Genomic DNA, 26,221 nt, shown 5'->3' on the forward strand with positions numbered 1-26,221 from the left:
GATAGGAAGCTGCAGTACCTGGTTCCCTTGGTAACCCATTTCTAGCTGAGCTGCCCACTCCTAAGAGTGGATTATATATTCTCACACGCAATGCCATCCTCTCAAGTGTCTTTTGAAGACTTTGGTAAGATTAATAGTGGGGCAAACTGTGGTGATGACTTTGTATGTTTGTCAGAAAAGGAGCTTGGAGTTGTGCAGCCTGTAGCTTTAAAAAGTGTCTGATAGTGTTGCTACGTCCATGTCTATGTTTTCCTTTATTCATAGAGCCTCGGTTGTTTGCATTATTGTTGAATATTACTACTGTCTCTACTCTGGATCCCACAGAAGCTTCTCACTGAGGGGGAGGAGTAATAAGGATTTAGTTTAGTGCCTTTTCTTGAGAGTAAATGTGGAAAAACATACAATACAGGCCATTGCCTCAGTGCAGCTGAGAGCTCAATCAGGATTCTGAACATGCTCTTCCAAACCCTGTCCAGTCCCGAGGTCACCTAATGACTGCCAATGCCACAGCTATAACAACTACTGCCCCTCAGCTTGCTTTAAAACACACACACACACACACACACACACACACACACACGCGCGCGCGCGCGCGCGCGCGCGCGCGCGGTAGAACATATTCAGAATAAGGTTGTAATAAAATCATCTTCTCACAGCCTCTGCCTTGTGAATGATGTTTAGTGGCAATGTGGGTCACAGAAAATGCTTGAAGGATTTCTTGAGTTCCATTTTCTGATGTGGTGCTGAAGCCAGGAGAGATTTTTATAAAATGAGTTGCTGTTTCACAAGCTCCTGGTAACCCTGCATGCTGATTCCTTTCTCTGATGTCATCCTTCCTGTGGCCTTTTCTGGAACTGTCTATAAAAGAGAGATGGTCCATGCAGCTTCTAGGGCTTTTTTATTCCCTCTTACCTCTCAGGATACTTCCCGGAACACTGTGGATTGGTCCTTATATTGTGGCTTTTGGTGGTTATGTTCAATGACAACTTTCATTTCATAACTGGATTATAGAGTTCCTTGAGTGGGTCATGCCAGTATTTCTGTTTATTAGCAAATGAACTTGAGTATTGTGAGACATGACAGAGGATGCCTGCTGCTCACAGTATAGCCAAAGATAGTTGGATGTAAACTTTGTTACATTTATACATGGATACACATGCATATTCCCTGTGTGCTGTAGACCACACAGTAAAGTGTATCGCTTCCTGTAATTTGTAAAGAGGTTTGAAGTCTATTTATATAGACCCAAATAAAACTTAAACGTTATCATTTTAGTCTTTGTTGTCAATCTTTGCTGTTTCAACAATGAAATTTTAGGACAGGTCAAAAAACAGCTAAGTAGGTGGAAGCTTGGTGTCAGGGTAGTGGGCCCTTATTACCATGTAGGAAGAGAAATCACTTATCTATGTGTGGCAAAGTGTAAAGGCAGAAGAAGAAAAGCAAGCTCTCAGTAGAGAGAGCCATGGACTCTTCCCAGTGACCGGGCAGGTTCACTTATGGAGGTTTGCTCACACAACACCGTGGGGTTAATCTGTGCACTTAGAAGTGATCCAGTCATTTGTAAATCAAGTTAGGTTAGGATGATATGATGATAGCCGGGATTTTAGGCATTTGCCACCATGCCCGGCTTTTTATGTGGGTACTGGAGACCAAACTCAGATCCTCTGGCTGGAGCGGCAAAGGTTTTGCCCACTGAGCCATCTCATCAGCCCCCTATGTCTTTATTAACTGCCATGTTGCTGAGGGCTAATGCCATGGGTTTCAGAATTTCTGCCTGTAACTAGGGAAGTTTGAATGAAGACGTGAGTGTAAAGGTAGTCTGTAAGGATCGTGGTTGCCTTTGAACATTAAACTCAGCATCTACAGCCTGCTGTTCCAGGACATTTGTGGTTCTTCCCAGTAGCCAGCAATGGCTGCCTGAGATGGCCCCTCAGTCTTTGGGGGCAGTTCTGAGCGTGGAATCTTCCCAGGCTAAGGGACTGTTGAGCAAATGGCAAACGTTCAGGTTAGGGGTGAACCAGGAGAGGAGCGACCGTCGCAGTAGCAGCACCTCGTTAGCAGAACTCAGAGCTAGGTGTGCTCCAAGCCCTGTCAGGTATCAGGCTGTGTGTGCTGTGTGTGTACCCCTCTATCTCATCTCACCAGGACAGCACCCCCAATACACCCCATTTGCTCCCTTTATCTCCTCAAACAAGAGAACATGGTTATCTTAAGGTTGAATAGCTAGTTACAAGGTCATCCAGCTTGTTAGGACAAAAGAGACACTGGAGTCTCAATGATTTAAAACACAGAGGTGGTTCACAATTCCATCGGGTGGATGGTCTAAATGCCGTGGTGCCAGCGTGCATGTGAGGGTATGCTCTTCCAGCAGGGAATGGGCTCTGTGCCAGGAAGAGGCCCAAGTGTAAGAAAGCAGAAGAGGGAAGACGACAAAAATCCTAAGCAGGATACCAGGGGCACACCAGCTTGCTCTCATTGTAAGCCTCCGCTCTCTTGGTAGCAACTTAGGCTAATCTCCCATGGGATGCTCTTAATCCATTCATGAGAGTAGTTGTGACCCAGTCACCTCTCACACAGAAATCAAGCTTCCAGACCAGGGGCCTTTTAGGGTTACATTCAAACCAGGGCCAACCATAGCAGTCCTAAGGTTGTGACGAAGAGCCAATGTTTCTTCTCCAAAGCCAAGGCATTTGGTAACTTTGGCAGAGAGCAGCCGTGAACACTCAGTCCATTGTTAGGGAATTAGGATTCTTAAGACACTATCAATATAAATACTATAACCATAGCTTGATACCCCCAAGAGTCAGCTGACCAATGTTAGAACACGGAGACATGGCCTTCTCCTGCTGAAGACACTGTTTCTGGACAGCAGCTACCTCTCTCTGCCCCTCATCCATACAGCTAGCTCAGGAACCTTCCACACCCAGGAGAAACACAGAAGGCTGTCTCTGTCTCTAGCCATGCTGAATATTTACTGGCAGAGATCTAGTCCAAATAATTAGACAGCTTGTGGAGGGTCTTGACCTTAACTTGTGAGCACAGAGGAGTGATGAAAACCGGTTTGAGCAGGAGTACTGAGAAGCTTCCTGCTCCGAGAAGGAAGCTGCCCCCTCAGAGTTAATTCCACCTTCACCACACCAGCTTTTTGTGCAGCTTTCGCACAGACGATCCAGGAGAGAGTCTCTGAAAAGCACATGGAGGTTGGGACACAGATTGTGAAACAGTGGCTTCCCTAAGTCCGTGGCTTAGCTAGCGTCACAGACCCCGGCGACAAAAGCTGCACTCAGCTCACTTCTGTGCACCTGTGCCGCGGTGAGGGACCGCAGGGCACACAGGCCCTGTGGTCCCCGTGTGTGGCAGGAGGGAGGCAGGGTGACATGCCTGGCCTGGAGTCCCAGCTCCCTTAACCCCATAACTAAGTCCTTTCCCGTCCGTGAAGGCGTGGGCAAACTCCCGGCTCCCGATGCTTCTCTCTTCAATCCTGTATGGGCTCGGAACCGATGTTTCCTGTGCTCAGAAGAAACTGGGGGATCACACGTGCTGTTGCTGCTGGTGGTGCAGTTCTGGTTTTCGTCTTATTAAAATGCTGGAGGACACTAAAATCCTGCCCCAAATGCTAACCCCACAGGTACTTGTCTCTGGCCAGCTCTGACTTCTCTCTCTCTCTCTCTCTCTCTCTCTCTCTCTCTCTCTCTCTCTCTCTCTCTCTCTCTCTCTCTCTCTCTCTCTTTCTCTGTGTGTGTGTGTGTGTGTCCCACTCTCTTTCATTCACTCTCTCACCCTCTCATACCTTTCGAAGCCCTCCTACTTGTTTCTAAGACCACCCGTCTCTCCAAAGACTCCGCCCACCAGTGTGAATTTCTCACGACCAAACATGACACTCTCTTGTGCTTGGGTCCAGCCCCCAGGTTTGTAGATGCCCTCTGGTGTAACCCACCTTCTCCAGGTGAGACTTCCACCCACAGGAGGAAGCAGCAATGTCTCATGCGCAGCCCTAATTTGCACCAGGACTGTAAATCCAGCCCTCTCAGCAGCTGGCTTGGCCCTGATCCACGCTCTAGGAGCAGTCAATGTCTTGCTAAGAACAGAGGAAATGAGGTCTCTGTTCTAGATCAGTTGGTCAGCCTGGTCATTCCTGCTGTTTGGGCTGCCCTGGGGTGGCCATTGTTCCTCCATATGCTCAGACTGTCAGTTGGTTTCATTAGCTGGATTTACACTTACTACCACCCTCTGCTGTTTCCTGTCAGGGTCAACACGAGACCCAAAGATTGACCCCTGAAGTTGTGGAATCCCTAAAACTTCCTGCCAAGACCTCTGGTGCCATGTTCTGCCAGCCCTTCCTGTGCATCTGCTTGGTTAATCACTGGGCTGCATACCAGCCTACCCTATGCTGGATGTACCTGCCAGCCTGTGCCCTCCTGTGAGAGTCTCTGGGGCCAGCCTGTGCCCTCCTGTGAGAGTCTCTGGTGCCAGCCTGTGCCCTCCTGTGAGAGTCTCTGGTGCCAGTCTCTACTCTGCCTCTTCTTCCTTTGTCCAGAGTTATGACCATCCCTGGGCACTGGCTTGTGAGCCAGTCTAGTGGCTGGACTCTGGACCAGCAGGCCTTTGCATTAGATTAAAGCTACGGGGAAGGTTAGGGTCACATGACAAATGAGACGCGCACCTCCTTTTCCCTTCTGTCTCTCCCCTCTTGTGGTAGCGATCACTCACATGTTATCTTTCTGGCCAAGTTTAATCAAGGAACTTGGATCTCTCATTAAACTGACTTCGGTGCAATTTAGCAGAATGACATTTGCTGATGGAAAAGCAATTTTACCATGTTTAATTAAGCAGATTAAAATATGAACATCTCAGTTGTCAAAACTGTTACTGTAGATTTCCTGTGTTCTATGACTTTTTTGTAAAAGAAAAATTGTTCACATTATTGCAATTCCATACAGTGAAGAATGGAACAAAGGAAGGATGCAGGCCCTTGAACAGAAAGGTCAGTGGCGTGGTGGGCTGTACTGGGCCGTGGTGGGAGTGTATGTAGGGCTGCTCTGTGCCGCCGAACATTCCTTCATAGGAAGATGCCAGTCACTCACGTGGAATTTCTCTTCTGATGATTTGGACCGAATGCAATCCGCAGAGGCGTGCTGGCTTGTAAACACAGGTGGGTAGTGTGAGGAGGAAGTGAACACTCCACAGACCTCTAACATAAAACCTGTTCTCAGAACCTCTCACTCTTGGCAAGAATCCCTGCTGGTCTGTGTCTTTGAGAGCACAGTTGATTGAGAGAATTAAAGAGTGTGCCCGGGGATGATAAAAGCACAGCTCTGGTTAGCCAGGATAGCAACCTGAAATAATGGCCCCGGCGAAGAGAGGGGAATGAGATTGCAGCTCCTGATCATAATTGCTGGATGTTTACTGCTTTATACGAAAAACGTGTGAGATCTCCACGGTCTCCTCGGGATGACGGAAGTAGAGACGGAGACAGGAGCGCAGCCGCCTCCTCCGGCTGGTGCTTGTGAAAGGAGAGAGTGGATTTGCCAAGAAGAAACCATTCCAGCATTTGCATCGAGAGTTGGCGTGCGCATGAGGAAACTCGGAGAGCAAAGGCCAGGGTCACATTTTGCATAATTCAGACTGACTAAACCTGTGATTCTCGGTAACTGGATTCCTGGTAACTCAGTTTGAATCTTTGGCAAGCCTCGGGATGAAAGAGATTGGCCTCCAGGCTAAGACTAGCCGTCATATTACTGAGTTACTGATTTTATGTTCTAGTCAGAATGTTTTTTCTCTTAGGTTGAAAACAACAGAGAACTACCCTTGCCCACTTAAGAAAGAGAACAATTAGAGTTCCACTCTGTTTGAAATCACATGATCCTTAGGATCATGGAGTCTGACTTCCCACCTCTTTCTCTCTAGGGATCGCTATGATTCTTTCTGCCCATTTATCTATTACTTGAGCTGCTAATAACTTGTGGCCCACCCCGGCCTCATGAGCCTCTATTAATTTGCTGAGTCAAGCTACAAAATCAAATCATTGGTAGCTGGCCAACCTGTGAGTACACTGGGTTTAAGACAATTTCCCAACCTAGATTCCATCAGCTTAGTTTCAAGGTTCAAAGGTCAAAGTGGGTTTGCTTATAATGGAGTCTGCCCGCAGACATGGTTTTGTGTATAAATAGGCAGACAGTGTCTCATGTATTTCTGGCCTCCTGCTGCATGAATCCAAACACCCAACTGTGTGCAAGACAGTGTGGGTGAGCAGGCCACAGCGTCGTTGTCTTTCTGGAAATGCAGGGATGACGTCCTTTCTTTCCCTCCTGTTCAAAGGTAGCCTGCCCTGGGGTGAAACATAAGACGTCATCTAAAAGCTATCGCTGTAGGGAGAGTGAACACTAGGAAGACCAGGGACAAAGGGAAGCCAAAGGAAAAAGGGGAGGAACTGACTAGAAAAGAAACCCTCAGTTTCTACTCAGAACTGTGGTAAGCCGGGCAGTGGTGGTGCACACCTTTAATCCAGGCACTCAGGAGCCAAAGGCGGGCAGATCTCTGAGTTTGAGGCCAGCTTGGTCTACAAAGTGAGTTCCAGGACAGCCAGGACTGTTACACAGAGAAACCTGTCTGGGGCAGGGGTGGGGGAGGGTGTGTTAAGATGTAAGTTAGGTTTGGAGGTTGGTGGGAAGGATGGAAGGAGTTAGAGATGGAGGAGGTGGGACAGGCGAATGCACAGGAGCACACAAGAAGGACCGGACTTGAGGTGCTGAGCTTGGAAGGCATCCCCATTCCTGCCTTGGTCGTGGTGTTGCCAGAGGGTCATACCAAAACTGGGCTTAGGTCCTTGGGCTGATGCTTAACTTTCCCTTTTCCTGAAAGTACCCGCTTAGTCATGATAACAAGCAACGGCGGAGGCAGGACAGCTCAGCGCATGTGTCAACATCTAACAGGCTGCAGTTAGAGAAGTCTGGGGAGAAAGTGGAGGCGTGTTCCAGATGTCTCCACTGGCTTGTGTTACTTTAAGGTTCCATTCTAAAAGTGGTCAGAGTGGCAGATGGCGTTTAGCTATGGGGTCAATTCGTCAGCTCTAAAATGTGACATCATGTCACCACACGCTATGGGGAGGACAGATGGACCTCTTTATTTTGTGTATCTTAATTGTGCTTTTAATGTTAACCATCTCTCCTAATTTGATGCAGACGGTCTGCCTGCAGATCCATGGATGTCAAGGTTCCTAAATACCCGGTCCAGGGCTAAAACTGCAGAGAACTCCAATCTACCTCTCTTTCCCCACCAACACCTCTTCCCTGCATCTCCTCCTCCTCCTCCTCCCCCTCCTCTCTTCTCCTCCTTTCTAGCTCCTTTCCTCCCGTTCACTACACTGTGCTGGGGACTGAACACAGGGTCTAACTCTGTGCCCATGCTAGGCAGCCTTTCTATGCCCGGGTCACATCCCCACCACACCCTTCTCCCTGGACTTAAAAATAGTACGTTTTGTGTGCCAACTGTAGCGACTCAGCTGTAATTCCAGCACTTGGGAGATGAGGCGGGATGACCAGGGATTCAAGGTCCTCCCCCAATACATGGCAAGTTTAGATCAGCCTGAGCTACAGGAGCACCCGTATCAATAATGATAATGATAACAGAAACAACAATCATTTTCTTAATGGCTGGATTCATCCCACTGAACGACTCAGATGTGCGTCACCTTCACAGACTCGCAGAGTCACCGTCTTTGGACTTGGTGCGCTACTTCCTTGTAGTATTTATTGCGTGATGGTCTTCCTTTGTCTACTATCAACTTTCTTCCTACAGCACAGCACCTGTGACCTTCGGCCCACAGTCAGTGCTCAGTGACCTCTAGGTGAATCAGGTAAACTGTGGTCAGTACAGTTTAGGGTTCACATTCACTAATCCCCTCCCCCCCCCCCGGGGGGGGCCGCCTGTTATGTGGGTGACAGCTTTAGAATTGCGGGAGCAATGGAAGATTTGAGGTCGGGAGCCCCGTATCTATTAAGCTTCTCTTTATTCTTTTTGAATATGTGGCTGTGGCCGTGGTCCTCATGAGCCTGAGTTTTCTCATATGTAGATAGAATAGTGGTTCCCGTGAAAATGAAGGGGGGGCTGCGATAACGGAGTGCAGTTTATAAGCAAAATATCACCACGCGCCCCCGAGTGGAACTTCAGAAAGTAATCCTTCTTAAGTGGGATTGAGGACAAACCTCTTCCTGTGAACCCTGCTCTACAGAGGCATCACAGAGTTGAAGTTATTCAGTGGGGAACGAGATACTGGCCCAGTGCAGTGTATGACATCGGTCATCTCCATCACCAAGGTCATGCAGCAGTCCCTCAGCCAGCTGGGAAGAGAGCAGCTACAGGTGTGTGTGTGTGTGTGTGTGTGTGTGTGTGAGGGAGGGGTGGGGGTGGGTGAGTGTGGGTGTGTGCCTGTGCGTGTGTGTGCCTGTGGGGGGGGGGGGTGCGCGTGTGTGCCTGTGCATGTGTGTGCCTGTGTGTGGGGTATGTGTGTGTGTGTGTGTGCGCGCGTGTGTGTGCATGTGCATGCCTGTGTGTGTGTGTGTGCCTCTGTATGTGTGCCTCTGTGTGTGTGTGTGCGTGTGCGTGCGCGCGTGTGTGTGCTTGTGTGCCTGTGCATGCCTGTGCGTGTGTGTGTGTGTGTGTGTGCCTCTGTGTGTGTGGGGGGGGGGAAGCAGGGAATCTTGAGCCTTATTCAGGATCTGCAGCCCAGTGAACCCTGCAGAACTTGTCACCTGTAATTCTCTCATTCTTACTGTGTACAAGGATGGATTTCAGCTCAGACAGGAGCTGTAGAAGTCCAGGCGAGCGTTCTTTCCTCCTGGAGTGTGTGCTTCTCTTTTTCTCTGTGTTCTTGAGGCTGCCACTGGTAAGGGAAGCTCTACAGATGTCAGTGCTCATCTGCAGGATGATTCCTGTCTTTATTCAGAAGCCGGGAGAGAAAAGAAAGCCTTTCAAGCTCTTGGTGCTATAGGGCCTTGTCAGTCTGTGAAAGCGATTGGTCTGTCTGTCTGTCTCTGTCTCTCCCCCTCTCTCTCTTCCTCTCCCTCTTCTCCTCCCTCCCTCTCTTGATTTTCCAGTCCTGTTTTTCCTTGGCTTCAAACACGCTCAGCAGAGCCTTGCCAGCTTTCATTGGAAGAAATATATTTCCGAGCTTAGTTGGACATCAGTTTTTTTGGGCTCTGCCCAGATTCTTGACAGAGAAGGCAGTGTTAAGGAGGTTGATGGTGTCTAGACAGTAAAATCAGAAACTGTGTAATTTATGTTGTATTACAGACATCCACTTCCCGGACTGGAAAACGGAAACTGACTTTTATCTAAGGAAGTTACATTAAAAACCCAAAACCCCTGGGTGTTTCTGACCTATGAAAAGTTGAAGTTGGAAAGACTTTACGTAATATCCTCCAGGCCCTTCAAAGAACAACAGTGTATAGAGTCAGAGATGATAAATGAACCTCTAGGAGATAGTTCACAGGCTTGTACTCAGTCCTTCCTAGCTATGACCTCTGCTTAGAGCCCTGTAAGTCCACGAGGTAACCAAGGTAGAACATGTCAACTTCAGAGCAATGCTAGGATGGAGTGGAGTCTAAGAGCCAATGAGGATGGAGGTTTTTAGAAGAGAAAAAGAGGTAGAAAGTCAGACTCAGGAATAAGAAAAAAATAACCTTTGACTTTTTAAAAAATGTGCTTTTCCAAACTGGGCAGTGGTGGCTCATACCTTTAATCCCAGAGGGAGGCAGAGGCAGACAGATCTCTGTGAGTTCAAGGTCAGCCTGGTCTACAGAGCAAGTTCCAGGACAGCCAGGGCTACACAGAGAAACCTTGTCTCAAAAAACCAAAAAAGAAAAAAAATACTTTTGATTCAAAACAATCGTAATAAAAAATTTTTGGAGATCTCCATTACACAACAATATTCTGCATTTTGTTTTAAGTTATGTAATGCTCATAAACACCAGTTAGTCCTTACTGTGGAGAACAATTAAAATATTACATCTTAATGAGCGAGGCAGATGTTATGTGATGCTAAATGCTAAAAGCCCACGGTGGCTTTTTTTGGTTTGAACCTGGACAATCATCCAAGTCCTGCAGAAGACTCTGAGATGTTTTCAAGAAAGCACAGCCTCTTTGGGTGGAGGAGCCATGAGGCTCTTGTCAAAGACTGGCCCCCCAGCCGTTTTCAGGACATATATTAAAACACTAGGGTCCTGTTAGCTCTTGGAACTGAATCTATGCTGTTGAACCTGCTCTTTTAAAAATTACTTCTTTAGGGCTGGAGAGATGGCTCAGTGGCTAAGAGCACATTCTGTTCTTACAGAGGACCACAGTATGGTTCCCAACGGCAGACAATTCAAAACTGTCTCTAGCTCCAGTTTCAGGGGATCCAATGCCCTCTTCTGGCTTCTGTGGCTACCCACGTGCATATGCAAGCACCCACACTCTCTCTGGCGCTCTCTGGCGCTCTCTGGCGCTCTCTCTCTCTCTCTCTCTCTCTCTCTCACACACACACACACACACACACACACACACACACGCACGCACGCATAAAATACATCTTTTTTGAAGTAAAATAAAATCTAAAAACCATTATTTCTTAAGTAGAGAGGAATACAATAATTATTTACATGCCCTATATTCTGGGGGGATCTAGGGAAGGCTCAGATAACTAGTTGGAGGCTGGCACAGTTGTGTTTGTCCAGGCCTTGCTCTCCATTCCTCTGGGGACTCCCTGTGTGGGCCCTCCATGTGGTCTCAGGGTGTGGAGGAGAGAAAGTTGCATCACCTTTTCTGAGCAGCCTTGGAAATTGTGCAGAATCGCTTCCAGCGTGTTCGTGGTTAGGGAAACAGACAAACCTTTGCCTTCAGTGGGAAGCATATCCAAGAATTTGTGAACTTGTTTGGGAATCACGGTGATACCTGTGAACTCAGATGAAGTTGCATGTCTATTGATGTCTTTCTCAATTTCTATGCAACAGGTTTGGTCCTGGGCAGTAATGTAGAAAAGGAGAGATCTCAGCAGCACTCACTGTTCTACAACAGTGACTTGCCCACTTTCGGGGCTCCCTCTTCCCGCCATATAACACCTTATGTGGCCATAACGTTTCTGCTCCCAAACCCAGAGCTCTCCAGCTCCCCTACTGCATAGCCTCCTCCCCAGACCATAGGATTCACCTGCTCAGTTAGTCAGCCCTGGACCATGCAGTCGAGAGGGATGGGTAGCCTTCACACGGCAGCATCAGTACCGCAGACTGCCTGAACCAACCCTGACTGAGGCTCACAGTGCAAGAGTTACTGTACCACGTTTTCACGGCGCTCACAATCGGTTTCTCTCTCCTGTCAGTGCCGTACCACAGCTGTGCTAGGGTGTCTCACTCAAAAGCTTCGTTGTCGGCTTTAGCACACCTCACCCTCGAGTTCTCAGAAACACCGACTCATCATTAGTAGCATTAATAAAAAAGGTAATCTGGGCCGGAGAGATGGCTCACTGGGTAAGAGCACTTCCTGCACAAACACAGGACCCGAGTTTGGATCCCCAGGACCCGTGTAAAAAGCCAGGTGTGGCCCGGAGCACCTGCAGCTCCAGCACTGGGAGATGGATCCTGGGAGCTTGCTGGCCAGCAGCCCAGTGGAAAGAGGTCCAGTGAGAAATCCTGCCTCAAGGTCATAATATGGAGAATGAGAGAGGGGAGCACCCACGATCCCCTTCTGGCCTCTACACACGTACACATAGGCACTGTGCACCTGCATAAACACATGCATGTGTACCTGCACACATATGTGCAACACACACATGTACAATACACACATAAGGAAAAATAAAATAATTTTAAAATGTTATGGTTTGGGAAATAAGCTGATCTAAAGCATAAAAGAGAGGTTGGGTCAGCTTCTGGGAAAGAAGAGAGAAGTAGCCAGAACAGGGCAGGATGTTCCCTGTCTGACTCCCCTGGTGACTTCAGCAGCACTGTACAGTAGAGTCCCGCAATTCCGTGTTTGCACACCTCCCCTACTGCCTGTTTTCCCCATGTTTGCGAAAACGTGTTTCAGAGCTAAAAGCTTCTTAATGCTTTGAGGAGTAACAGGAAGAGCTGTTCTGTGGGCTAGTAAAAGACATTACTGCTATTTTGTCTGGAATAGCCTCTGTCTCCTTAGCCAAGCATCGTATTTTCATTGTGCTCTTCAAGTGAAAGCACTCTGCAGAATTTATGCCGTGACAGCCAGTGACTCTGTACCTTAATTGTGTTCTAAATTGCACTGTGGCCTATGCAGGAACCAGCCAGGTGCATTTTCTGACTTTCAAACATATTGCTTGATTTGAGGAGTACACACATGGTCCTGAACTCTTAAATTTGGAATCATTACATCAGATGTGAACAAGCGACCATGCCACAGAACCTGTCTAGAAGCAGCTGTCTCCAGAGCTCGTGCCCCAGGGGCTGCAGCAACCTAGACCCGGGACTTAGTGCAGTACTGGGTTACGAGGTTCAGATGCCATTGACTGTGACCACTTAGGGATAGCTTGTTGTGTGAGGCACCAACCATGTGCTATTCTAATCCTGGAGGTATACATTAATATCTGTATTGACAGATGCAAAGCTGAAGCTTTCAGAGGTTAATCTGTCCAAGAATGTACTCTGGTATATGGTGAAATTCTGTTCTAAATTGGGTCATCTGATTCCCCATCCATTCTTGATACCCAACAACCATTTCTCTCCATCTTTTTACCTCCTCCACTGTCTCAGCATAGTATGTAATGCTCCCAGTTGCTGAAGGATGCTTTTCCTTTCAAGTGGTATTGCTAGGAGACAAATGCTTTTCTCATGTGTCCAAAGGTAACACACACAATAAGAAAATCCAAACAGAAGTCTGAGAGTTTGCAGTTTTTCTTTGTGTGTAGCTCAGAGAAGAATCTGGGACTCAGGATACTTTGTTGAGACATGATGAATATATTTTTATAATTGAATTGAATTCAGGGGAAGCACTGGACTTGATAGTTGGGCCTAGGTTGTAGCTGCAGAATAAGGAGAAAGGACCCAAGCTGCCTCCACTCCCTTGTTGAGAGTTGAAAGTATTTTAGGAGAAAGTCAGTGGAGGATTTTTGCAGAGTCCAGTGGGTCGTCAACCAAAAGAGACCCTTTAATGAAAGGAATAACACTGAGCAAGAATACCTTGGAAATATGAGAAAGCTGGAGTGGGAATGAACAGCATTTCTCAACCTCACATGAAGTTTGCTAAAGAAAGGAAGGACTCCTGATCCAGCCTCCACAGAAGCAGCGAAAGCCAGGACACGAGCTTAGCCAGCTGACTGGAGAGTGGGTGGCGGTCAGGCACAGGTTCGTGTTGTTCACATTCTACTGATCATTTTCTTTGATGGTAGCTTGTGGTGTTGACCCGCCAGCTCCATATTTGGGACAGTGTGCTAGGTACTTCACTATAGTCTACTGGGTTTATAGAGAGGAAGAAGAGGGAGGGGGAAGGAAGGAGGCGGAGAATGGGGAAGAGGAGGATAAGTTGTAACAGTGCTAAGGATCATGCCTGAGAGAAATGGCCTATAGTGATGTTAGCTTGACTTGTCAACTTGACACAACCATGAATTTCCTGGGATAATGAGAGACTGTCTCGTTTGAGTTGCCTGTGGCCATGTCTGGGGGATTGTCATAAATAAGACAATTGATATGAGAAGACCCAGCTCACAGTGAGAGGCACCATTCCCTAGGCAAGTGGTCCTGAGCTGCCTAAAAGTAGAGAAACCAAGGCAAGCGCAAGAAAGCAAGTGTATTGAAGAAATTATTTTGGCCACTCCACGTAGTTAAAAGGATATTTATTTAATGGCGTAACTCACAAATTAAGTGAAAGGTAGGTCGCAGGGTCTGGGGAAGGTGTATCGCAGTCCAGCGGTGTTCTCCGGAGCTCTGCACAATTCAGCGTCCCGGCACAGAGAGAGCGCACAGAGAGAGCGCTGGCCCATCCAGCTCTGGGGTCTCCAGGCGCCTCCCCTTGCCCCGCCTCGTAGGCGTGACAGTTGCCAGAGTCTCAATGGGGGTTGGAACTTCCAGATCCAAGCTGGAATGGCTACCCACTACACAAGTGAGCATGTGTGCATTCGTTTCTCTCTGCTCTTGACTATATACGTGATTTCACTAGCTGCTTCGGGCTCCTTCCATTGGGACTTCCCCCAATTCTAACCCTTTCTCCTCTGTGCTTATTGTCAGGATATTTCATCTCAGCTACAGAAATGAAACTAGACTAGGCCCCCACCCGAACAGGTAGATAGATCTAAAAAGACCCAGCATCAGTAGTAATGGTGGTATCTAAAATGAGGTGGATGCTGGTTATTTGGGGGACAGGTTTAAGATAATTGTATTACTTTCATGGGGGTTATTTCATTAAAGAAACTGCCAAGCTATTCCAAAGCAGCTTTGCCATTTTATTATTTATTTATTTATTATTTGTTTATTTATTTATTTTTGTTTTTTTGAAACAGGGCTTCTCTGTATAGCTTTGGTGCCTGTCCTGAAACTCACTTGGTAGCCCAGGCTGGCCTCGAACTCACAGAGATCCACCTGGCTGTGCCTTCCGAGTGCTGGGATTAAAGGCGTGCGCCACCACTGCTCATCTAGCTTTGCCATTTTATGTCTCACCAGTAATTAATTAATGATCCAACTGCTCATGTCCTCCTCAAGGTTGTTTTTTGGTGTGTGTGTGTGTGTGTGTGTGTGTGTGTGTGTGTGGTGTCTTGTTTGAGACAGAAGCTTATATAACCCAAGCTCACCTAGAATTCACTATGAGAATGACCAATACTCCTGCCTCCACCACCGAGTCGTAGGAATATAGGCGTCCGGTACCATGCCTGACCCATGTATGACAACGGTTGTGGCATGTTTACAGTGAGAGCTCATCGTGGTTTTAATTTGCATTGCCCTGGCTCCTAATGACATTGAACGCCTTCTTACCTGCCTGTCGGCCATGTCTGTTATCTGATGGGTGAAGAGCCTGCTTGTATTATTGGCCTGCTTTCTGCTTCCACTGCTTGGCTTTGCACTGCTGAGTTTTTACGTTTGTGAAAGTTGTTATTATAGTGTGTGCATGGTGGTGGGGCGGGCACGCCACAGTGCATGTGTCGAGGTCAGGGGACAACCTAGTGGACTCGGTCCTCTCCTTTTACCTTCACACAGGACTCAGGACAAGAGCACAGCTCACTGGAGTTTTCGTCCTCTCAAGAGCCTCTTTTGCAAAGTAAAGGTTTTAACTTGGATGCCAAGTTTGTGAATTCATTTTTGTATAAAGTGTGAGGTGTAAGCCAAGGTTCACTTGTGTCTCCCCTCCCCCCTCCTTCTTTCTTTTTCTGCCTATGGGTGCCCTCCGTACTGTCTGCTGAAACAGCTTGGCTTTTCTGAGATAGTACCTTGTGGGTCGTCCAAGCTGGCCTCAGATGTGCACTACCCTCTCGTTCCTCAGCCTCCCCAGGGCCAGGGTGGCAAGCATGTGCTACCAAACTCAGCTAGATGAAGTTATATTTAACGTGCTCTTTATTGCTCCCCAAATAGGATGACTTGAAATATCTGAATGTCATGTGATGAAAACCATAGCAAAAAAGTCAGCCGAAAGCCGTGTGTTAGGACAAGGCACGACGAAGCAGTGTGGACAGGGAGAGAAGTCACAGTGGAAAGCAGCTTCCCCGATGACATTTCACAACACTACGCCAGAAGTCCGAGAGAAGCTTAATTAGTAAAAACCACATAAAATGATTCATTACTTTGTTCAAATGCTATGGTGGACCTAAATAACAAATAATACATGAGATCCATGTCTATTTCTTTTGTACAGAATCAAATGTCAAAAATATTTTACACATATGGACTGTTCATTAGCTAAATTAGAAGTAATGAGGTATTTTATTTGTTACATGTGAAGTTTTCTTAGTAGTTCTCTGTAATTAGTATAGTTTGGGCTGCAAATAACACACCTGTGTAGATTACACTGAGTGGTTGTCCATTTGTTGTCGGCTTTTGTTTTTATGGAAGAGGACAAGTGGTTCTAATGTTCTTACAAAAGAATGGTACAGAATATAAAAATATGAAATTTTGAGATATTAGCTCAATTTTTTCAGCTAAAAATTTATACATGTTTGCTCAGTTGTTAGATTGATGATAATACTTAGAAATTTCTTAAAAATGGAATATTAGCGAGCCTTCCCTAGAAATGTCCTCAGACTATATGTATATTCAATATATAAGATCCAAGTGGTCAGTGTTGCTTAGAGTTAAAGCAGGAATTTCTATGCAATGAACTAAAGCCGGGCAGTGGTGGCACCTGCCTTTAATCCCACCCAGCACTTGGGAGGCAGAGGCAGATGGATCTTTGTGAGTTCAAGGCCAGCCTGGTCTATAGAGCAAGTTCCAGGACAGGTTCCAAAGCTACACATCAAAACCCTACCTAGAAAAACCAAACAAAAACAAAAGAATGAAATAAAAATAAAATGAACTAGCTGGAGCATTTTTCTGAAGTCACTGGGAGGAGGCAGATTTCATGCCAGAGGTGAAGAGGAAAGCCTCCCACTGCCTAGCCCAGTCCTCTGGCTCTGTGTCTTGAAGCCCCCTGCCAGCTTTATGGTGTTTATTCTTCTCATTACAACTCCTCTTGGCACCGCACTGTTGCATGAGAAATCATCGAGCTTCACACAGAGGAAACAAAGCAAACCAAATGCTCTGCATATGTATTCCTGGGGGTGAGAGGGAGATACCCATCAGGACTGAGGTCTATTTTGTTTTGGTGTTTTGGCATCAGTCTAAGCCTCAGTCCCATCTTGTTTCTAATTTCCTTTCACCACACCACATCTTCAAGATGCTAAAATGTAGTTGGACATGGTGGTGCATGCCTTGAATCCCTGCATTCGGGAGGCAGAGGCAGGCAGATCTCTCTGAGTTCAAGGTCGTGCTGGTCTACATAGTGAGTTCTAGGACAGCCAGAGCTACATAGTGAGACTCTGTCTCGTAAACAAACAAACAACAACAAAAACTAAACAAACAAAAACAAAGATGCTAAAATGCCAGAATTAATGTGAAAAATCCAGTTGCTTTTCTAAATGCATTACACGTTAAACATTTGAAGAACAGTTGAATTAATATTTATACTTTAAATATTTGAAGTAGCTTAGATAAGCCACATCATCAGCTCAACTAACAGGCATTTAGATAGCTTTCTGGAATATGTCATGTGATGTTTTTCTGGGAAGATTCACATTCTTAATTATGTTTGGTTTTCAATGATATTAAAATAACTGCATTTCCTGAGTGCAATTGGATTGTGCTGTTAAGGGATGTAATGTTCCTTCATCATCCAGCACAGAATCCACTCTGAACACAACCTGGCCATGAATAATCCACACAAAAATCAGGTAGATTAAATCATATTCAGAAGCGCCTAGAACAACAGGATTTGAGTTCAGCCTGTGTTCTGCTTAGGCGCCTCGGAGTCACGATCTGGGGGAGGGGGGTCTTTGCACGTGTTAGCTGAGGCAGTGCTTTTGTGAGCCCGTGGAGAGGAAAGGGGAAGGGGAGACACTGAAGGAGCCTGCTGTGTGGTGCTGCTCAGTCTGGCCGTGTGACCCTGCATCCTTTCCACCATGCTCCGGGACCACCAAGCATGACGCCACGGTGTCACAGACTAGCGCAGGACTTCTAGATTTTCTTCACTTGTTGCCCATTTTCACTTTAGAAATTTTGACATAACCTTTTACATAACCTATATACATAGACATTCAAATCAAACATTTACTGATAATAAATGGTAAGAAAATTAGTGTTTGTTATTGCATTAACTTATTATTGATTATATGAGTGTGTGTGTGTGTATCAGTGTGGGCATGCTCAAGCCACAGCATGCGGAGGACCGAGGACAACTTGTGGACATCAGTTCTCTCCTTCTGTTAGGTGGATCCAGGGGATCAAACGCAGGTCATCAACCTTGACAGCAGGCACCGTTACACACTGAACTTTCCCTAAAGCTCAGGGAAATTTCGTCTGGTGGGAGCTGGATCAGTGGCTAAAAGTGCTTGCTGCACAAACGTAAGCACTTGAATTTGGATCCTAGCAACCTCATAAAAACTGGGCATGGTGGAGTGGACTTGTAACCAAAGTGCTAGGGCTGTGGAGATATTCAGGTCTTGGGGGCTCCCTGGCCTGCCAACCTGCCCCAACAGCAAGATCTAGCAGTGAGAGAAACTGTCTCAAGAAATAAAGTGGGGAGTGATGGAGAAAGATAACCCAGATTGGCCTCTGATGTCCACATGTCCACAGACAAGTGAGCACACTCATGCATGCATATGTACACATACACATGCACACATTGCACACATACATTTATTTTAAAACAAGTCTTTGGTATACATGTAATTTTACCATTCATGGGAGAAGAAAGCCAGTTTGCATACTAATGAAATAGTTGTGCTTGTTACTTTTTACATAAAGAAATAAATCTTGGCTGAATATTTAAAATCAAACATTCTAACACAATATAGTCCACAGGTATGCTAATTTGATGCTTACATACTGGGGAATAACAATAAGAAAATATCAAAAGTCCTTATTTTCTACAATTTAACTGTTAGACTTCATAGGTGCAATAAAAACATCCAATAGTCTTGAATCCTTGTCAAGGTATCTCATAGAGCATTTGTGGTGTTGCATGCTGAGATAGCATGCATGCATGCTGCAAAGTAAACATGCTGTGTCTTCCTAACCAAGGCTGCAGTGAGGTTGCTTGATGCAATACGGGTGAGTGACAGAAATACCTCAGATTCATTTATTGCCTGATTTTAAATTAATTTTTAGACTTCTGCTCAGAAACATTTTACTGCTGCCAAACCTTTCATGACCCTCAAATTCAGTTATGTGAAGAGACATGAGGACCTGTCTTTGGTGATTGTCTTGACTGTTGATGGACATAAGAAGACTCAGGCCACTGTGGGCAGCACCATTCCTTGTTTAGGGGTCCTGGACCCTGAGGACTAACTAAGTCTGAGCAAGCAGGAAGCAGGATGTTTTGTCTGCTCTTTCCTCTGCATGTGGTGTTTATAAATCCTTGACACTGTGACACTGTGACTTCCCTACACGATGAACTGTAACCTGGAATCACAAGCCACACAAACAAACTCCTTCCTCCCCGCAGCTGCTGCTGTCAGGGAGTTTGTCACAACGACAGAAGTGGAACTGAAATGGGGTTGGGGGAGGGAGCAAGGGGCAGACTTCTAGTTATGAGATGTAGGGAGAGTTTCAGCTTAAGGAATAGTTTTTTCCCCTCCAATCCCCTGGGTTGTTTTTGTTTGTTTGTTTTAATCTCTCACTGTCATACAAGGAAGTAAATGTTTGCCTTGTAGCCTGTTTTGTCCTGCTGATGTCCTTAGCCAGTCTGAAAAGCCCCCGTCACTGGCCCTCCCCAGTTCCCTAGCCTTCTTGTCTACAGTGGAGGACTTCCAACCCTCGCCTTCATCATCCGCTCACTTCCCTGTGCTGCTCTCTCTAGTCCTTTGGCTACGGTCCCCTCTTATCTTCCATACTGGGTAGGAGAAAGCTGCACCAGAAATTGCAGTCCAGCAGTGCTCTGGTCCTCTGAAGCGGAAACGCTTGATCATCCTGAGTGAAAGCTCTGGACTGTCTACTGCCCAGACCAGCCTGGGTAAACAGACACCCTGCTGGCTCTCTGTGTTGTCTGGAGCTCCTTTCTTGAGTCTGATGCAGGAAGCTGGTGGAGAACAGGCCATTCCCACTGCCTTCTCACATATCAGTTCACTGACCTTGGCCACAACCTTATGCTTGTTAAGTAGCGTCGGTGTCCAACCAGAACTCTGCACATGCAACAGTGTCCCTTTCCTGAGCTTTCATTCTGAGGCTTGGATTCAGGGCACATGGGTAACCCAGAGGACGCCGAGTGACTCTTTAACTACCTGGGTTCTAATAAAAATAGATAAGTCAGTGTAGTTAGCTGTGACTCAGCTGGTTAGCACCATAACCTGTTACTTTGTCTAAGGGATAAGAATTGGGATATGGGTGGGTGCTATAAATGTACCTCAATGTATACCTGTCTCCCCCATGTTCAGCTCTCAGTGTTAGGTGTTTGATATCTGAAAAGCTAAAATAGCGCGCACGCGCGCGTGCGCTCACACACACACACTCACACACACACACACACACTTTATGATATTTCTGAGGACAATTCATTTGCAAACACATGAGTGTTTACAAGGTGGGATGGGTGTGAAAATATGCTCAGCTAGCAGAGGTCCCATTGTGACGCCATTCCCTTCTGCTCTTTCTCACGGTTACGACACAATATTTACACTGTGTTTATGTGTTTTTCCAGAGCAGTTGACAGTCATATAAACACACCCAGTTTAGTGATCAAGCCAGAAGATAGAAGCCTGTCCCGGTCTGTCCCTCTAAGCTGGCTCCGCAGAGACTGGCAACACTCAAGCATTTTGCACATGCCGTGTCTATATTGAGAGCTCAGAGCTGTAAAGTCTTGCTTGGATCCAAGTTACCATATGAACCAGTTGGCATAAAAACCCTAAACAAAGTTCAGTGGCTAGCTTGTTCCTTCCGTGCAGGCTCCTGGACAGAAATATAAGACAGCGCACATGCAAACACTGTTTTTCCAGAAAGTGAACAGATTTTTCAACATGCCTTGAACAGAATGCCCTCTTCTCTAGTTTCTTCCTTCCCCACTCCCTACCCCCCACACCAAGCTTACTTGCAAGGGGTGGGGGGTAAAATAAAAGCCCCACCAGAAAGATGAGGTATTGATACCCTGTGGGGCTAAGCTGTATCTCAGTTGGGATTTGGGACCTGTTCTGCATGAGGCACACTTGTCTTGGGTTGAGGATGAAATGGCAGCAGGTACTGATTCTCACGGGTCCTGGGGGTAGCTCACTTCTCCAAGCCTTGTTTGACTCCACTATGAAACAAGGAATTTGAATGAAACTTACCCTTGACTTAAAAAGGAAATTTAGAAATTTTAGTCTAAGTTAGCATGCCAGGAAAATGTAGTCTTTTTCAAGACTTGTAAGATCTCAGATAAACTGGGTGTGGTGACAGAGGCCTGTAATCCTAGCACCCTGACTCAACCAATATATAAAAATAACCTGAGATCATTTTTTTTGCTCATGTTTCGTGTCTTGTTTTTAGGCTGAGTCTTAGCTGAGGCTGGACTGGAGTTCCTGTGCTACCCCAGCTGGCTTTGAACTCTTGATGTTCCTGTTTCCACCCCCCAGGTGCTAGACCTCCAAACATGAGCACCACGTCTGCGGAGCGACAGTAACTTATGGGCAGGCGGTCTGAAAGAGTTGTAGTGAGCTGGAAGCTGGGCACAGGCTGGGCACAGGCTGGTGTGTGAAGCCTCCAGCACAGCGACTCCAGCACAGCTTGGACTGCTGGTGTAGGAGCTGTGCGGGTGTGTTGGCAATAAATAGTTCAGTTAACTTGCACTGGAGGACTCTAGATGGTGTAGCGTGGTGCCAACTACTATGATATGATGCCTTTGATCTCCGTAGCCCTTAATACTTTACAAGGCATTTTCACATAAATCATCTCATTTGATATGATTACCACTTCTGGAATGGCAGGCAGATGTTACCACCGTAAGGAAATTGAGGCTCGGCACTGTCACACAGAATGCTGTGACCTCAGTCTGTGTTTCACAGTGATAAGAAATGGGTAAAATAAATTCAAAGGAAAAATTTGTGGAAATTATGTATGCAGTATTGAAGATGATGGTGGTTATTTTAATATATTTATTAGCTGTGTGTGTATGTGTGTATGCCAGCTCATATACCTGGGGGCCGGGCATGCCATGGTGCATGTGTGGAGCTCAGAGGGCAGCTTCTGGAAGCCAGTTCTCCCGTTTACCCTTTTGTGAGACAGTTGTCATTGTTTCTACCGCCTGACCATATTCTTTCTCCAAGCCAGCTGGTCCCTCAGCTTCCTGGTGATTCTTCATCTCTACCCTCCCATCTTGCCATGGGAGAGAGCTAGGGTTACAGATATTTGCCATCACATCCCTCTTTTTTTTTTCTTCAAGACAGGGTTTCTCTGTGTAGCTTTGCACCTTTCCTGGAACTCACTCTGTAGCCCAGGCTGGCCTTGAACTCACAGAAATCCGCCTGGCTCTGCCTCCCGAGTGCTGGGATTAAAGTTGTGTGCCACCACTGCCTGGCTTTTGTTTTTTTGGTTTTGGTTTTGGTTTGTGGGTTTTTTGTTTGTTTGTTTGTTTGTTTTTGGTTTTCACATTCCTCTTCTTATGTGGGTCCTGGGGACTGAACTCAGGTGGTCAGGCTTTCAAGGCAAGTGCTTTTACCTTCTGAGTCATCTTTCCAGCCCCTGGGGGTTTTCACTATATACCTAGCACTGTTCTGAGTGTTTCACGTGTGTTTGCTGATTTAATTCATGTCACAGAGATCTCAACAACATTTCTTCAGGAAAGGCTAGCTCAGGCTCCATTGGGACTGGATCGTGTTAAAAACTATTTCATTCACACATACCTGTAGCAGTTAGAGCAAGATCTGACACTCCCTAAATATTTTAAAGACTTATTTTAATCATGTCTATGTGTATGTGTGTGGATCTGGGTATGGGTATGCGCTGCCAGTGCCCTCGGAGGCCAGAGATGTGGGAGCGCCATAGAGCTGCAGTTACAAGTTATTGTGAGCTACCTGATGTGAGTGTCCAGGTCCTCTGCAAGAGCCATAGTCTCTCTTAAAACAGCCAATGCTACACAGAGAAACTCTGTCTTAAACAACAACAACAAAAGAGCGTTCTTGCTGTGCTGAGTTCAGATCCCAGCAACCACACACAGCAGCACTATTGTGGGCTGGAAGAGACAGGAATATCTCTGCGGATGCTCAGCTTGGCTCCAGGTTTTGTGATGCTCAGCTTGGCTCCAGGTTTTGTGAGAGTGATAGCACAGTACACCTGTTGTCCTCTGCTGGCCGCTGCATACACAGGAGTGGATAAGGGAGCGCATGCCTATGCACACACGTGTGCATACACCACACACATATACCATGCACACACATACACATAAATGCATTCTGTAATATGTCTGACAGTTTGTGGATTTTTCGGGTTTTTTTTAGCCAGTCTCATTATAAAAGTAGGAAAGTATAACTCCATTTACCCACCAAAGAAATATAATGCTGTATCTGTAGAATCTGGAGTTGGGGCTTACAAGAGGAAAGCACATTCCTTTTCTCTCTCTTCCTCGCTTTTATTCTCCCCCTCCCTGCCTCTTGTCCCTCTTCCTTTTCTCCTCCTTTCCTCTCCCCATCCCTTGCTACCCCCCTTTCTCTCTCTCTTCTTTTGTGCCCTGGAAATTGAACCCAGGCCCTTTGCCTGCTTTACCAACGAGCTGCACATTCTCCCTGCCCAGAGCCCAGAGAAGTTTGTAGCTTGTAGAAAGAAAGGAGGTATAATATATATATATGAAAAGCGATGGATTGTCTTTGAAAGTGAAAATCTAAAACTACAGTCCTGAAGTGAGATGTAGTTTCAACATGAAAGAACTGAAGTGTGAAATGTAGCACCTAATTACACCCAGCAGTTGATACGACTTGACAGCTCACCTGAAAATGAACTGCAAAGGAAGGTTTAATTTAAAAATGTACTGCATGACCTCAATAATTGAAATATTGGAAGTCTCTTAGCAGAGCACAAATAAATATTTTGCCACAAGAGCTACAGATTCCTGCAGCCTGTGACAATAACCTAACGAATGATCATTTTCACTAATTGTTTATGTAATTAATGTCCTGTGTGTTTATATCTTCTTCTTGTTTTATGTTGACACTCTAGAAAGGAAATGCAACAGTGATTCCCATCTACTTTATAACTTTTGTATGGTGATAAAATTAATATACAATCACTAAAGAAAATTTGAAAGACAAAAATTTTAATTTAAAATCTCAAAGCTGAGATATTTCCTTTTGGGTGGCTTCCTATATCCCTTTATGAAGTCTTAGGAACTCAGAAACTTGAATGATGCTTTGTAATTGCACACTGCATGGACTAGACTGTAAGCTGATAATGATGCCCCTTTGTGTTTGAGAAGACAGCGACACTGGCTACGGGAGGAAAGTGAGCGAATGGGTCTTCGAAAGCACCCATGAAGGACCCCTTTTCCTGCATCGTGTGTGGACGGAAACACCTTCCTTTATACCCATGCAGAAAACAAAGCTGTGCACGGCTGTAAACCCATACTTCAGACTTCGTCTTGGTTTCAGAGACCCTGTGCCATCTCCAGCACCATCTAATTAATCATCTTAAAAGTGAAAGGCGTCAAGCCAAATTGCTTTTATTGTTGGGTTCTACCAAACATTGAAAGAAAGAGAAGACAGCAGTTCCCCATGATTTCTTCCGTAAAACAGATGCAGAGAGAACATATGCTAACTCACCCGACAAAGCTAACGTCATCCTATTACTGAGCGGATGGAGACATTGTATGAAAAGCTTTAAGGCCAACACTTCTTATGAACGTTGACTTTAAATATAACTCTCTTGGCTGGAGTGATGCTCTGTGGTTAAGGGCACTTGCTGCTCTTATGGAGGACCTGGGTTCAGTTCCCAAACCCTTACATGCCACCTCACAACTGCCTATAACTCTAGTTCCAGGGGATCTGATGCCCTTTTCTGATCACCTCAGGCTCCTGCATACACATTGCACACACACATACACTGGGGAATAAAATAAATGAATAATTTTTAAAGTCCTCAAAATACTAACAAACTGAATCCAATAATATATGAACCAATTATATACCATGACTAGTAGCATTTATTCCAGGTATACACGGCTAATTCAGCACTTGAATATCAACATAATCTTCCAGATCAGTAGGCAAAAAGAAGAAAAATCTTACATTCATATCCACATATAAAGAGAAAACTATGTGAGGAAACACCCTTTCACAATTACAAAAACAAACAAGAACAAAGCAAGCAAAGCTTCGTCAAGCCAAAACTGGAGAGGAGCTGCCTTGACTAGACAAAGAACTTCTTCCAACCAGCAGCCAACAAGATGGCTGAGAGCATGAAGTCGACGGCAAACCTGGATTTGATCTCCTGGGACCCACATGGTAGGAGAGAACCAACTGTTGCAAGTTGTCCTCCGACCTCCACACATGCACCGTGGCGGGCATACCACCCACCCACCCCTGAGCACAGTAAAAATAATAAAATATGGCAAAATTCCTTTTAAAAATGGCACATACCAAATCCCTACAGCAAATATATACTTAAAGGTAACAAGCTAAATATCTGCTCTTTAAGATTAGGAGCAGGTACTGCAAGTCCTAGCTAGTACTAAGACAAGAAAATAATGAGAGAGAGAGAGAGAGAGAGAGAGAGAGAGAGAGAGAGAGAGAGAGAGAGAAGGAAGAAAAACTAAACTGCCCTTTTAAAATGACATGACTTTCTACATAGGAAAATTTCAAAGGATTGACATTCACACACACGCATGTGCACACTCACACACACACAAATTTCCAAGAACTAAAAAAGAAATGTAGCAAATTCTCAGGACACACTATTCATACACAAAGTCAGCCACGTCTCTACCAGCAATTGGAATTTTTAATCTAGAAAAAAAACATGTAAAAATAAAGCCATACAAGTATAGGTAACTGATCTTTGACAAGGATCTTTAAAAGGCCCTTAGGTTAGTCTTCTCGGGCTATCATAACAAGATCCACAGTTAGGCAGCTTAAACAGTGAGGGGTCATTCACAGATCTAAAGGCTGTGGGTTTGAGATAAGGGTGCCTATGTGGCTGGATTCTGTTACATGAATAAAAGATGAGCTACAGATGGAGTTAAAATATTTGTAGAACACATACCTGGTCGAGAATTTCTATACAAAATATCCAAAGAACTCTAAAAACTCAACAATAAAGGCGAGCTTGGTGCACACCTTTAGTCACAGCATGTGGGAGGTAGTGGAAGGCAGATCTCTCTGTGGATTTCAGGTCCAGCCTGGTCTACATAGCAAGTCCCAGGATAACCAGGGCTACATGGAGAGATCTATTCCCCCCCCCCCAAAAAAAACAAAAAAAACCAAGAAAACAACAAAGCTCAACAATAAAAAAGTATGATTAATAAGTTGATTTCTCCATAAATAAAACATACAAAATGGAAATAAAAAAATATAAGAAGATATTCAATGTCA

The 26,221-nt window shown here is 45.6% G+C and overlaps 1 protein-coding gene and 1 long non-coding RNA gene across 3 annotated transcripts in view; both read left to right on the top strand.

The window, feature by feature from the left end:
* Ddah1 (dimethylarginine dimethylaminohydrolase 1) overlaps positions 1-26,221 on the top strand; it is a 139,014-nt gene that overhangs the window by 13,670 nt on the left and 99,123 nt on the right. The window lies entirely within an intron of this gene.
* On the top strand, positions 3,743-21,732 carry LOC121830358 (uncharacterized). Its single transcript, XR_006073563.2, has 2 exons — positions 3,743-6,318; positions 15,561-21,732. It is a non-coding gene; the product is annotated as an uncharacterized LOC121830358 (long non-coding RNA).

The sequence above is a fragment of the Peromyscus maniculatus genome, chromosome 6 (assembly GCF_049852395.1).
Source record: "Peromyscus maniculatus bairdii isolate BWxNUB_F1_BW_parent chromosome 6, HU_Pman_BW_mat_3.1, whole genome shotgun sequence".
In the NCBI taxonomy this organism is placed as follows: domain Eukaryota; kingdom Metazoa; phylum Chordata; class Mammalia; order Rodentia; family Cricetidae; genus Peromyscus; species Peromyscus maniculatus.